The sequence below is a fragment of the Ceratosolen solmsi genome, unplaced genomic scaffold, assembly GCF_000503995.2.
Source record: "Ceratosolen solmsi marchali unplaced genomic scaffold, CerSol_1.0 scaffold2, whole genome shotgun sequence".
In the NCBI taxonomy this organism is placed as follows: domain Eukaryota; kingdom Metazoa; phylum Arthropoda; class Insecta; order Hymenoptera; family Agaonidae; genus Ceratosolen; species Ceratosolen solmsi.
The window spans coordinates 6717278-6733708 of record NW_011948422.1 but is presented as its reverse complement, the minus strand read 5'-3'; the positions used below and the strand labels follow the sequence as shown (position 1 = coordinate 6733708).

At 30.6% G+C, this 16431-nt stretch overlaps 1 protein-coding gene across 1 annotated transcript in view; it reads right to left on the bottom strand.

Moving 5' to 3' along the window:
* dtn (transmembrane protein 132C dtn) overlaps nt 1-16431 on the bottom strand; it is a 131437-nt gene that overhangs the window by 42010 nt on the left and 72996 nt on the right. The gene's annotated exons all lie outside the window — the stretch shown is intronic.

Sequence of the window (16431 nt, the reverse complement as noted above, 5' to 3'; positions counted from 1 at the left end):
CCCGTCACCCTCCACCGCTCTTTCTACCGTTCGAATTCTCTAATAGTATCAGTCCAACAGTATATTATAATATGCTAATATAAATGCAGTAAGTTTCATCTAATACATAAGAAATCAATGTATGGAATAAAGAGAAAGAAATTATATTATGATAAAAAAATCATTATAACTCGGGACTCTTACGATGTTTAAGCCAAGAGACCACTTGAATACATAAATTTTAACGAACCTTTCAAGACTCTATGTATTTTTCAACATTTCGAGTTCATGTACACACGCGCACACGCACGCACGCACACACGAATCGTTATTTCCTTCATAATTGGCGATGTCTCTCGCTCGCTCATTTAGATTTAAACCAACTCCTTTTTATAATAAATGCAGTGCACATACTTTGAAAACTAGCGCAGGGTTAAGTAAATCTGGTATGCGCCAGTGTCAAAGCTTCGTCGCCGATCCCAAGAATTGCTAAGATGTTAATGCAACTCATTCCTATGTACGTCAGCGTTTCTTGTCTTCGTTTCAGGAATAAAATGAAATAATATTGATCTAATGTAATACATATCGGATTACAAAGAAGTGAAGGGGAATATGATTTTAGTTAACTGCTAAAAGGCAATTTCTGATAATTCGATGCAATAATTTTTTACGCAATTTTTAACAATCAATACATCTCGAATGATCTATGTACTTTTTATATCAAACAAATCAATGTGTCTTGTTTGTCAGTAATGGAAGAATAAAAAACAAAAAACGTGATGGAATTTGTAAAACAAGTAACGTTATAATTGCCAATGAAACTTAATGAAAGTTTCATTTAATTTATTTAGTTTTTTCTACAAACGGTAGGTCAATTTAACAAAACAAATAATATATTTAAACATTTCCCTTCTTTTTCCATTCAAATTGCTTTCATTGAATTATAATATTAATTAAGCCAATACTATTATAAATTTTCTATTTTAACAAGTACTTAAACAAGTGTTAAAAGACATTATAACATTAATTAAGCCAATAATATAATAATACTTTAGCATTATATAAAAGACTTCGCATAAGTTTTTCGTTCCATTTAGAAAAAAAAAAATCCCTTTCGTGTATACATAAGTACAAATATAGTTAGCTCGTAGCTAGTTCTTATGAAGCTTTATAAATGTTAAATACAATAGTACTTTGTCCGTATTGAATATAATTTGAATCTCGTCGTGACTCTGTCTTTCTCGTAATACTATTTCCATGCATATCAGTAATTACCGATAATTTCTTTTAATTATTGAGATATATGTTGTAATGTTTGCCAGGCTAATCAATAGGATGACGGAGGAAGAGGGAGAGCAGGAAAGAGAACAGGCTTGAGAACAGAAGAGACAGGGAGAGAGAGAGAGAGAGAGAGAAACAAATTTAGCTTAATAATACTAGTGCAATGGGCAATCAAGTCATGCATTCAAGAGGAAAATTTGAAGCGATAACTAGCTACAAAACCGATAAGATATGCAAAATGAGAAGGGGAACACAGACAATGAGCCGATAATCTCACTTCGAGTATGAGTAAGTAACAAAAAGAGAAAAAAGCACATCGTTGATATATATCCAGATGAATGGTATATCAGAAATATTCCTCCCTCTTCATTTCCACGTAAATAATAGTCGCACAAGTCTGCATTGATAGTAATGGAAGGCGCGAGTTATAATTGCAATGACGGTGCACTTTTACATTCATATATTTAGAAAGGTGTAATGGCTACTGATTCGAAACTGATATTCAGATAGAAATAGATACACCACAAAGAAAAATTCTTTAGAATGAGTATACATTTTATTTATCTATGATAAATCATTTATCTAGCGCTGCTTTAACTACTGAAATTCAATTTAATTTAGCTGTAAAATTAATAGTTAATGAACTTTTTGTAATAGCATGATATTACTTTAATAATTAGCATGTATATGATAAAGTAGTAAAATATAATAAAAATAATATTTTAAGTATGCATTAAATAAAATTGAAATATGACTGACAGTTCATTTAAACCTTGATATTATGTGTCGCAATGAATATTTTTTTAATAAATATTCTGAAACGAAAACCACATTGTTAAAATATATATATAATACAAAATATACTTCATAAGTAAACGAATGTAAAAGTTGAAATTTGAAGTGAAATTTGATTTTATTAGATGAAATAAATTAAAACATTTTTTAAAAAAATTTTATTTTACAGTATAGTAAAATTTTTATATTTTCTTTAAATTCTTATATTTGCATTACTACATTCGACTTTCACTAATGAAATTTACTTATAAATAAGAAATTTTCTATGTTCTAAATGTAACACAAGTAGTTTATAGGTATAATTAATTAAATTCAAAATTTTATTAAATAATTGAGGCGTTAATCTTTTATAGAAGTAACTTAAATAGATGAAAAGCTTAACCAAAATCACAGCCTCTCCAACATCCTGTCAAATATACATTATTAATATTGTTTAACGATAATGAAAAATTTTGATACGTATATTTTCACATACCCATACACATATAAAAATACGCGCGCACGTAAATATTAAATTCTATGCCAACATTGTTTAGTTTTTCAACTATTCAGGAAGTAACAATTGTATTTGAGAGTCTTTTTTCTCTTTTAATATTTACTATCTATTAAAATTAATGTAAATTATTTCATATAAATTAACATGATATAATGTTGTTAATATTATTTTACTTATATCAACAATGCAAGTATTTCATTTGAAAAAAAAAATGAATATTTAACTCTATGCATACAGAAACTGGTAATTCGATGTTATTCAAATTAATTTTTCATATATTTAAACGTAATTTATTTAATATCATTTTTTTAAAAATCATTTAAACAATGAAATTATTTAAATAATTTGCCGATTTCTATTAAATTCCATCAAGTAAGAAAGAAAAAAGATTTATAATTAAATATACTACTTAACGATTATACACTAATATTACATAATAATTATCTAATGAATATTTAATAAAAATTCGTAATTTTTGAAATTTTAATTTCACAATCAAATACAGCACATCCTTTCTTTTAGTATGATAAAATTTCACCTAACAATAATTAACTTAAAACTGCTGATTAAGAAAAAAAAAGACAAAAATAATTAGAATTTATGCTTAACCTGTGATACAGAATTTGCCACATTGCCCGATGTGCGCTAACGTTACGAAGAGAAAATTAAAAAATAATAGAATCAACTTGGTTAATTATATTATTAAATCTGGTTTCCAGCCTCTTTTTCACCATCTGTTTCTCTCTCTCTCTCTCTCTCTCTCTCTCTCTCTCTTCTTATTACAAAAAAATATGTTTTAAGCCCTCCATCAGATTTCCTAGCAATTAGATATATAAGAAACGGTAAGAATTTTTTATTGTTATTCAAAAAAATATTATTTACGCTGATGTGGTATCCCAGGATTCGTACGCATCTTAACTTTAACGTAAAAATGCTTAATTTTCAGTTTTCTCTATAATACATGTTATTAAATAGTATATAATACAAATAAAAGTTTTATAATTTACTCAAACACCTTCACAGTAGCTAACTAACTGCGCTAAATTAATTTGGTACAAAGTAGAAGTTTGTGAAAAGCTGTAGCTACCTCAACGCACTTTGAATTTAATTAGACATTCTGATTAATTGTGGACATTTTTAAGTAGTAAATTCCCTAATTATTTAGGAATTTCTGTAAAAAATTACAATTTCGGTAAACAAGCGTTCACAAAAATCAAAAATAATAATCTACGAGGTTTAATGTCAATAGAAAAATTGACGATTTCATTTAGTCTAAATAGAAATTGATATAATTAGTTTTGTGTGTGCGCTTGTGTGTGTGCAATAACGTTTTCTTGGCCAAAATTAAATAGCAAACTAGGCGAATAGTAACTAAAAACTTGATAACCCTTAATAGCAGTGTAAATAGAAGCTACTGATTTGTAAACGTACACAAGCATACATGAATATTGAAATAGTGGAAGCTTAAGTTGATCGTGTATTCACTTAATATGAAACGTTCAAAGTGATTAAATACAATTTTATGTAGGATTTAAAAATATTATTCTATTCGTCTACTGATGGATTAATTGTAATGATTTTATGTAATTTATTGTCTCGACATTCCGTTTTTACGGATCGGCATATAAGCATTAATTATCTCAATCCTGTACGAAATGCACTTAGCGAGTGTTAAATGCAATTGAAATTCATTTTACAATTACATTTACATGGAAATTTTTAAGGCATCTATCTAAATAAAGTATATGTTACTGATAATAATTTCTCACGGATATAACTGTCATGAAGGATTTTCAAATCTAACATTTTCTATTTTTAAATTACAAATAAAACTACATATGCACGGTGCTGTACATATATGTATATCCATATTCTGAATATCGATGTTCGGTCATACGTTATGAGCATTTGGCCACAAGTAGAGAGTATCCGCGACATACATCGCAATGAATTATTGTTAAAAAAAATAATGGTTTCGCATTTCACAGTAATTTTTAAAACGGAAAAAGTTTTCGCTCTTCCCACGTTTTATTGTGTCAAATAAATATAATTGTATCGCCTCCATTTATCTCTTACGTAGTTAGTTTTATATTATAATATATTAAAATATCACCGATTATTTAGGTAAAAGCCAACAAGTTAAGATGAAATTAAGGAAAAACTGATTGCAAAGTATACTACGTTTCTGCTAAGAAATTGTCAGAGATAAATAATTTTAATAATAAAAAACAAATTATGAACGAGTTGCTTCAAGAGATGATTTCTGAAAATTGATAAAGGATAAAATAAAATGCCTTATAAAAGATTATAAGTTTTTTTCATTATCTAAAATTACAGTTACTCACACGGCAACAAAAAATTAAACTATAATAATTTTAAAATAATAAATGGAACAATTTATAATAACAAAACTATAAAAGTTATGGTTATACATTTAATGTACAATCTAATATTATATAATAGATGAGCCTTTTCATTATACACATTTATTTGTAATCATTTATGCTTACAAATGTTCTAAAATAATTTTTTTTACTTCTTCTAGTAATATGTTAAAATATTATTGTACTTTAATTATAGCAATGTTATTTAAATGTATTTTTATAAATTTCACTTAATCGTGAGAAATCACGAATACCATACGTGGTGTGGAATTTTTATAATTAAAGAAATTTAATACATTACATAAGTACAAACGCGAAAAATGCTATTCCGTAGCTTATGTGGCTGTGTGAGTAGATCTATACGCATCCATGTGAATGTATCAGATAGACAATGTAAAAGAAGATAAAAACATTGATTTTTTTAATAATTCAAGATCAATATTATTAATAATATGTCAAAATTTACAAGTCAACGTTTTCCGTTATCTATTAGGGAACAAAAAGTTAAAATATAAATTAATAAACTTTGATATTATTATGAAAAATATCTCAATTTTACTTCTGAAAATTTGAATATTGGATTTTCTTATATTTGCCAGACAAGCATTTTCCCCTCGTTTTTTTTTTTTTTTTTTTTTTTTTTTTTTTTTTTTTTTTTTTTTAGACAATACGCATGCGCGCCCTCATACATACTCACTTTTATAGCATCGAATGATTTTCTAATACTTCGTTTTAAAACCAGCACAATGTAAAACGTCGCTACTATTCTTCCAGTTAAAAGTATGTCAATTTCCGATAAAAACAAACATTATTCCTGATACGATTGGAGCATTGCTCCATATAAATAAATAATAAGTATTCTTTTATCTTTAATAGGAAATTATAATCTACTGGAATCAAGAAGAGATTCAATCACATCGATTGTAATTCGAATTAACACCGAAATATCATCTCCAAACGGAATAGCAACATTGTTTAGTTTTTCTTTTTAAATTCATTAACATATGCATCGATATCTGCACTTGTCAGTTTAAAGAATTTATGAATATTTATTTCAAAATATTCTCTGCTACTTTCAATCAATTTTATACTACAAACTTTATCAAATGCAAAAGTTTTTAAAAGGCAATGCAGCGATAATATTCTTAATTCATAATTTCTATCGATTGATAGAAATTAGCTAAATATGTAATATTTATTTATAGGTAGTGAATTGCAATTTTCTTTGTCCAATACGAATTCTGATAGCTTTATTAAAAAAAAAAAAATACTTGTATTAAAATTATTTAATTTTCCTTTACACTCGTCTTTTCGACAAAATATTATTGATTACATAGAAATATTGAAAACTTAGATTTTTAAACTCATAGATATAACTAAATATAATAAAAAAGTAATAAGTTAAATAGAAAAAAAAGTGAAAATGATCTTTTAAAATCATACAGCATTTATTTATATTCCTTATTTATAAGTTTATTTCGTCCATGAAGCTCTTCGAAATAATCCAATAATACAAAAATAATACAAACGATTGGTTGATAATTTTCTTTTTCAGTCGCCTCCTCAACTACCAAACGAATTTTATAACGGCAGCCCATAAGTACGCCTACTTTTAATTACCCACCATAATTTTCATAATAATGCCGAATATTAGGAACTGGGGGGGGGGGACTTTAGTGCCAGAAGAGGGCAATTGCAGTAAGTTTTATGATATTAAAAGCCCGAGCCCAGTTTCTGCAGGCATCTAAGGAGCTCGTTTGGATGTACCTCTGTTACATTAAATGCGGATCCACATTTATCATTTGGAGTTTAGTGCTTCGAAATACGGAACTCCATAAGTTGGCTATAAAAATCAAACGGACGCGATCCCCATCCAGTCGAAAGGAGCAGCGACAAACGTCCTCCTGCTTCCTCCAATTCCCAAGCAGCACAAGACCGAATTGTCTGCGCACTACTCGAGATATCGAAGAGACGAACTTCCGTCGGTGGAAACCTTCAAAACCCTCCAGCCGCTCCAATGGCAAAACGAGAGAGTTACAGGAGGAACGGGCGGGATCCAGCTTACGCCATTGGCCGCTCGGAGGAATGCGCGAGCCTTTGGCCCAGGCGCAGCCGAGCGTCGCCACCACCTCCCCTTTACCCAGGCCGACCTTACCACCCATCCACTCACCCACTATCTGCCCCAAATGCACCTCGTGATCGCCGGTATTGCCGTGCTAAATCAAGACCCGCGTCGCTCACTTCAATAGCCCAGTGCTCCTCATTACGGATGCCAACGTCGCCACGTATAAATAACCGGGATGAGAGCGGAATCCGAATTGTCGAGCATTCCATGCTAAATCGCCAGCACCTCGGCACCTCGGTACCTCGGCACCTCGGATCCGCATGATCGAGGTGGTGCGCCGCACTTGGAAATCCTTGCGAGCCGTGCGCGACATACGGGCCGAGAGATCAGTCGAGAGAACGTTGCTCGACACCCAAGTGCCCCAGCCTTATCGGGCCGATGACGCAGCTCAATGACGACGACGACGACGACGACGACGACGACGACGCTCCGATCCCATTGCGATGCATTTCTAATCATCTTTGAGGGGAGGGGAAGCGTTGAATTTCGCATTATTATCGCTGCCGTCTGGATAGGGACTTCCGCTACTTCGCTTACACAGCCGCAACGGAGATCCCCGACTCTCAGCCACGCACCTGCGACTCGCTCTTTTCAACCTGATCGGATAAAATGTCGACGACCGGAGCACGTATCGTTAGGGCGGCCTTTGCACAATTGTCGGGAGTTGGAGGAAGGAATGGGAGAGGGAACCGTTGAATGGGCAGAGAGAGAGAGAGAGAGAGAGAGAGAGAGAGAGAGAGAGAGAGAGAGAAGTTCTGCGAGTTACGTAACGATGCGACAATAGTTAAGCGATATGGAAGAGTATTGTCTTTCGATTACGGACAACAAAGGAAGAAGTTCCTTCGTTGACGGGTTATCTATCGAGCTATTTTATCGTTATCCATAAGATTTAGTATTAATAAATGAGTAATTTATGAATATTTTACCTGATTGTTGAAGAAAATTTTCTATCAAGAAAACACACATGCTATTCCGACAATGTCTATCACGAAATCGGACCTTTTTTTACGACATAGAAATTTTATTACAATAAGACATCAAAAGTGTAATAATTGATAATTTACTGGTGTAAAATAGATAAGACATTAAGGATAATAAAGTAAATTTACATAATGAAATTGGCAATGCTAAGTTAGGCTTTGCATTCTAGTATGAAATTGATAGGGTTTAATAACAATCTGCGCTCTACAAACTTTAGGTCTTACTAATGAAATTGAGCGTACCTTAAGCACATCATATTCAAAATGCACATATAAAATTTATATATAAATATGTAATCTGTAAATTTAGAAATAATCCGTTGTATTGGTAAATTTTTGTCTGCAATTTCTAATGGAAAAAACAATAATTAAAATTCACATCAGCCTCCCGAAGAAATACCTAATGCATATAATTATAAAGTACATTTATATAAAACATATAGGCCACCTATACTGCATGATAGAATTAAGTTTAGAAATTATTAAAATTAAAACTATTGTAAATTACATATTTCTCTACTGACACGATTAACTAAAAAAAAACAAAAAAAAAACAAAAATAAAAACAAATAAATATTGCGAATTATGTCGTTAATAATGATCGATAAAGAATCATTTATTAAAACTTCGCTATAATGTAAATAAATTTACAATTCTGTCACAGCATATGATATATTATTTAAAGAATCCCTATTTAACAAATTGTGTCAATAAATTATTAAAAAGGCGATAATACGCGGCAAATGCAATAATAATAATTCTTAATTGTGAATCTAGTATTTCCAACAAAATTTTCAACCAGGACAAGTTATAGAGACGCGATTTATAGAAGAGTTTGGATTTAGTACGACAGAATTTAGTATGTAAATGTTGTTAAGTGGAGTAAACTGTAAATGCTTTGCTTAATGGAAAATTCAAGAAAGAAGGCTCGTTATAATCTGAAATGGAGTTGACGGTAAGGAAAGAATATAGTTTAAGAATAAATAATAAAGTTTCGAGAGTTACATTAAAATATCATACGTATATTACTAATACTATGTATAAATAGTAATAATAATGTCAGAGTTTTAATTTAAGGTGGTAATAAATAAAAGAAAGAAAAAGAAAATGAAGAAAAAAACGATAATACTTAATATTACATTTATATTTTGAAATGTTTTTCCCATGAATCAGAATTTTATTATGTATTAAAATTATTATGTATTAAAATAACATGTCAAGTGCGTAACTTGTAACGTAGAAAACCTTATTTCTTAAGAAAGTTGTCTCGTATTTCTATACTTATCGCCTTTAAAATGAGTATTAAAAAATTACAATAATTCATCCGTCCATTGTACTTATATCAATCACTCATCAGCTTATAACAAATTTATGACTTATCATATCTCTAACTATACAATCAAAGTCATCGAGTGCCGTATACCTATAATCATGGAATCCTAGGTCTTTCATTATAAATAAATGGAAAAATCAATAGATTAATAATAATTGTTTTCTTGTTTTAAGTTATCAAGTTATTTCATGAATGAAAATGATGAAATTCAAGTTTTATAAGTCTAAATTAAAGATTATTCAGGTTGAATCAAGCATACGGGCAGTGATATTGGTATGAAAAAGTACGCTATCAATGATTTGAAAGACGATGCAGAAAGTCTAAGCAAATATGACGCGAACAAAAATTAATATAATAACAACATTATTTAAATATCGATAAAATCAATAGTTAGAGTGAAGAAAAATCAGCATATTAGCATAGAAGAAAATATGACGAATCATGAAAAATAACTTCGCGACGTGTTTATAAAACTAACATATCTGTGAAGTTATAATATTCTGTCAAATCTGTAAAAATGATCGGTAAAGGTGTGTGGGGAATTTAATATTAGAAAATCTAAATGCGTTTATCGATCGTAAACTGTTTTTCCCTCAATATCGTCGAGAAGAAAAATATGTATATTAAAGCATGAGAATTAACCATACTATTGTAATTTTTGCTAAAATCCATTATATAAAGAAAAAAAAAAAAAGAAAAAAAAAAATTTGACCTTTTATTTTTATCACAAATAGAATATAATTAAATAAACGGTGATTTAAGAATAAATGTATTTGAACAAATAAAACTAATTGAAAAAAGTTCCCGTTCAATTTATCAATATCTTCGAAATCAAATTGTCTTTCGATCACATCGTGAATCCAGCGCGCCATTTAAATATTTAATTGAGCAAATTTCGTTATCGCCTCATTCGCTTTACTCATACAGATTGTAAAAAGCACGATAAAATTAAAAAATTTAGCCGACGCCGCTTAACTATTCTAAAATAAATTCCTTTTATTTACAATTATTTTATAATCGTTCGATAAGTCATATATTTGCACTTATGCATCGTTTAAAATTTCCTTCAAATCAACACATTGCACGTCAAATAATTAATTTCATTTTATTACAATTATTTAACGAAAATAGGGAAAAAGTTGATGAATTAACGCAATAAAATCTCTGAATATTTAGTACATACCTACATGCGAGCGGTTCTCATAATTTCATTTTAATAATTATTAAAAAGATTGACTACGTTAGACATTTTGCCCAACAATTGATTTTAATATTGAAAGGACAAAAAGAAAATAAAAGTAATCAAACTATTCCATAATGTTCAATAAGTCGAGTACATTCTCGATTCGTAATGGCATTATGTCAAACTAGTCGCAAATGCACGTGGGTCCTTGTGTGACCCAATAATCTGCAATGAAAGCATTGCACTTTTGTCGTGCAGATTGTTCTTAAGCATAACTAGCTGAAATTTTGAAAAAATATTTTTCCTCTATAATGTTTCGTACATATACGTTTTTCAAATGGACTTTTAGCTGCATCCGAGAAATTACCGAATATCATGTGGGTAATGACTAGACGAAAATTCATCAAAAATCCATGAAATTTCTACGCGAACGTGCCTACGCCTAATCTGCATTTAACGATCGCTTGGTGAAAATAAGCGGAAAGTGCTTGTTATTCCTATTTTACATTTAACATGTGCTAAAATCCATAACGTTACGCCGACCCCCCCCCCCCACCCACCCACCCACCCATCCATCCACCTCCACCTCAATCGCCATCACTAATCCCTCAAAGGTTCCATAATCTACATTGGCCGTACCCCTCGAAATAAACGAGAATCACTTTTTGTACGGGGACGAGTAATCTAATGGCTAATTGTCGAGAGGCAATGAGACGACATTTCCATCGACTCCCATGCATATGTAATTCCAATCGGAATAACTTTAAAGTTAACAACACATCCTACGATCAATCCATAACGGATGGACGCCTCGATACCGCCAATGTTTACACGTGTGCACACAGCTCAATCAGAATCGTAACATCGTGGGAGCAATCGCAAAGCCCGTCCTCATTATCAAATTAGCCGCGCCGAAGTAATGCATAGGCGCGCATTATGCGAGCCCGATAAATTACGAGCACTCGCATGCGTCACTCTCGCGCGATATCGCGAATTCGGAAGCGCGTCTGTCACGTCTGACACCACACCCACGCTCCCACTCAGCCCTTCGTGATAATCTCAATTTAGAGGAGGTAAGTCTGCTTTACATAAAGGATTCAAAACATAAGAGAGTTATTCGTTATGCATATGCGCGCGACCCCATACACGCAAATTCGCGTGGGCGTACGGGTGTATGCACTTGTGTAAGTAGGTACCTACGTACGTACGTACGTACGTACGTAAATACATGTTTTGCGAAAGTTGCAGCGCGGCGGCGTCGAAAGCCAGTTCTTGTTGTACAGTGCCTATACAAACTCGACAAAACGTTGTTTTTCAAGTATCATTAGCCACGCTCGAATAAATATGCAACTCTCGTCGTTCGCCAATGTGCGTGCACGCATGTCGGTATTTATACTTGTGCGCGTGTGAGCCTGTGTAATTTAGAGCATCAATTTAGAATGTTTTAAAACGCCCCATTCCGACTCATTGTAAATGAGAGATAAAAGATTGCCTGACTCCCTTCTCTCTCTATCTCTCCCTCTCACTCTCTCTCTCTCTCTCTCTCGTTCTCTCTCTCTCTCACCCCCTCCCCCCTCCCCCCTCTCTCTATCTCTCTACGCCGACTTCGTCATATTTTCCTTCTCTCGTAAAGTGAAGTAGCAGTTACATTAATTTCGGACTGTTAGAAGATGCGTAAGTGTTTCGAGCAAATGAATGGTCCTAAGTGACAAAGACATTAAAATATTTATCTTAATATACCTTGGAAAGAAAATTTTATTTTTCAAACTGAGCCAACTTTAAAGTTTTGTACACTTCTTTGTTGATAATTTGCCTTTCGGGATTTACAAAATGCAGTTTATGTCCGAATGGATATTATAATATATTTTGTTATGATAATAGATTTTGGATAGCTAATTTAAATTTTGGCTCTACTCGTAAAAAGTCACTCCAACAAGTTTCTCGTACATAAAAGAATTCGGTGAAATTTAAATTTCCGAATTATGATTCCAACTGTTTCATTATACAGTACATCAAGTGATTGGCACACCGATGTTAATTATCTGCTTCAATACTTTAATACCATAAGCTTCTTATTAGTAAAAGCATTATTCGCTAGATTTGCTATTTTTATCTACTTCGCCAGACTCTTAAATGGGCACTCTAATAGAGCTGCTTTCGTAACCGGTTAGTCATCACTTATTTCTCTTTTCTTCATGCGATAGCATTAATATATCTTTTATGAATATTTAGAGGCTAAATCTTTCCTCGGATAATGATTGTAAATATTTGCGTTCTCAAGCTATTTGATTTATTTTTAATTCCATTATTAGCCACGTCCCGTTACGGGGAACTTTATACGCACGATACACTTCATGCTAACCCTACAATATAATTACAATAACAAGAAAAAAATTCAATAGAATGCTACAAAAAGTTCTAATATTTTTGTAATGAGACGAGACTTTATATTGTTCCGATCGGCATTTAACTGATCTCTCTCAACTATTCATTCGTTCCTTATTGATTTCTAAATGTATTCTACGATGATCCGTACTTCATTTGAATCTCAGACTTTTCGGTATTGAGAAAGTGCTCTCATGTTGAATGTTAATCCAGCTCATTAAAAAAGTATTACAATTTATTTGAATATTTCTTTCCTCGATAGAAGAAATATCATATCATTTTCATTCAATGAAAATTTATATTTACTCCTACATTTTTTTTTTTTTTTTTTTTTTTTTTTTTTTTTTTTATGAAGCCAATACGAAAAATCTAGACAACTATGTATATATGCACGCATATAATATTATTTTAAATATTGTTGGTCAACTGTCTAATTTTTTAGTTATAAAACGTGAGGAGGAGTAACATAAAACTTGCAGAAGCGAGTGTAGTTATTAGATATTGTTTTACCAAGAAAATCACTTTAGTTTTTACGGTTCACTTGACAACAGCCGGACAAACTTTCTAAGCTGACACTAATTATTTAAATTTATATTGTTCTGAAATTCTTATAGTTATGGCAATTGATATTTGAAAAAGTGTAATTTACATGTATGTCATTGTATTTTTTTTTTCTCCTATTTACACTTTTAGAGTATTTCGAACAAAATTTTTCATTATTTTCTAATCGTCAACTGTTGCGGATATAAATTAGTACAAACAAATTGATACTTTTTTTTGTATTTACATCTCTAATGTATATACATCTAAAATTGATTATACAACAGAAAATATTATCGACCTATCTACTTTTAACGATATTTTTGAAATATGCATGTCTTACTAAAGTATACTCTTTATCACTATTAGCCTATGGTATATGTAATATATCATTTATTAATTTTGTCAAAAAAAAAATACTTTGTTTAATTCACTTTCTATTAAATATTGTTATATATATATATATATATATATATATATATATATATACGTGTGTATGTGTAATTCTTAGTACCAGCAGGTGTATTAAGCTTATCACACTGTACTAGTGTGTTAATTTAACAGTTACTTTATTTAACTCATTAGTTATGACTATACTCATATACAATAGGGATATTTAATCAGTTGATAGTGAACTATTTAACAGATATACTGAAATCGTTAAAGATAAAGCTCTAATAATAGTTTCGCTGCTAATAGTTTCACGCACAAATTTAATCAAACTATAAATCCGTATTATAATCGCTTACATTTTGATTTAAATTAGATTCCCGTATTGCATAACTGTAATAAACTTACTATGTTTTATATGAGTATGTTAACCTCTTTTAATACAGAACTGATTTTTATAACAAACATAATATTCTAAAGTAAAACTATTATTTTTGTCAGGGATATGTATTCAATAAATCTTGTAAGCCTCGTTTGAATATTAATGAATTAAACATTTCTCTTACCTTAATAATAAATTTCATTCTCTACATTCGCTCAATATACAATTTCATATGTTTTCAAATAATATTCATCCGAAGCTATATAATACTATTCTTATAAGCTAAAACTCGATGAACCATTTATAACCACCGAATTACTAAGCAGTCATCATAATCACAGATTTTCCTATATAAATATCCCAATGAAAATAACATTCTATAAATAATAGTTACTCCAATTTTTCCAATTTATTGTTGCTTCTTATTTTATATTAAATAATAAATAGATTTGATAATTAACTGATTATTATTTGTAAACTTCCAATGCTAAAAGTTCAAATGCTCAAATGTGATATTCGAGGGCATCTTATCGGATTATTGAAATAATAAAATCACAAATTCATACGTTATAATAAAAAGTTTAATATTATATTCGGTTGACCTCTTTTTTCACTCGCTAGCTAACTTATTAAAGAGACTTTCAAAGCTTAGCTCTCGTCGACCATGGTTGGTATTTCAATGGTAGTCAATATCAACATATGTATTTTCGCGATGAAGATATTGGTGATGAAGTCCCGGAAGAGAATTCGACAATTTTTATCAGTTGTATTTATTTACTCTACTAGTGTCAGCTTCTTACGTATTTTAAATTCCGAATAATGAAATGTCCGTTAAAGCTTTCTGTACTTCTGCCGCTTAAATAGCCAATTACATTATATCAGAGATATAATCCTAAAACAATTGATCATGTCGATATAAAATCATAATTACTGACATATTTGACATAGAAGCATCGTTGAATTTAGCAAGAAAATAATTAACAAATATAGAAGTTCAAGATTTGATTATTAATCGAGTACTAACTACGTTTTCTTATTATATGTAAATATACAAAAAAATTATATGCAACTGATAATGGCTTCTAATACATATTATAACTGTATTAATTATTGCACAATCACGAGAATAAAAGTCCAGATCATAAATCAGCATAAGCATAATATCAAATGCACATTTTACTTCATAGACTTAACGATTTACAAGTTTCGTGATGTTTCTTGAGGCGTAATATACGAGCACGAAATTTTACACGAACACCGTCGGTGCATCTCCCATTTAACTCGGATATACATTCCTTAATGATTCAAACATGGAATAATTATGGTTTGACAACTTTACAAAAATTTATTATAATCCGTGCTCGGTATCACTCCAAGTCAATTATGAATACAAAAATGTAGTGAAATACTTATTATGCAACGTCATAAACCAAGCATTACTCACGTCAATATGATAATTATATTTTATTCGCTGGTAGAATGTTTTAGTCGTATATAGTCAAATGCTGTTATCCGTTGACGTATGTAAAAACTTTCATCCTAAGGCACCCATACATCATAATTTATTGTTATAAAATTATGATGTATATGAAGTGTCAAAAAAAAAAAAAAAAAAAAAAAAAAAAAAAAAAAAAAACTGGGCAACCAACAGAATTTGTCACAGGTAATACAAATGTGAACATTATTTACGAATTTCCCGTAAAAATGGATATCTGTATTTTATTTTCTCTTTCCTTTTACGATATGTGGTTAGGAATTCGAGGTTAATGCTTGTATTGGTTCCCATATAAGTGTAATATCGATTTTCACATGAATACAGCCGTAAGTTTATGCATACACTTGACTATTAAGTATTGGATATACACGCTTAGCTACCCTCATCTATTACCAGCATTTAGATTCGAAATTCCCTATAAATTAAGTAGTATACTTGGCAGGCATATTTAAAAGGGCGAGAGGGTCATATAAATTACGATAACAATTCTTTCCGAACGTAAGTGCATAAACTACTCATAGTATTGGGGGATTAAATTTAATTAAATACATACCAATCATGATGAATGGCGTCCCTCTGAAATCTACTTTCAAATTACAAATTAAAGCTTTCGCAAAGCTATAAAAACAAATCATAAGTAAATGAAGCGTATTTAAAAATTTTTTTTTACAGATATATCATAA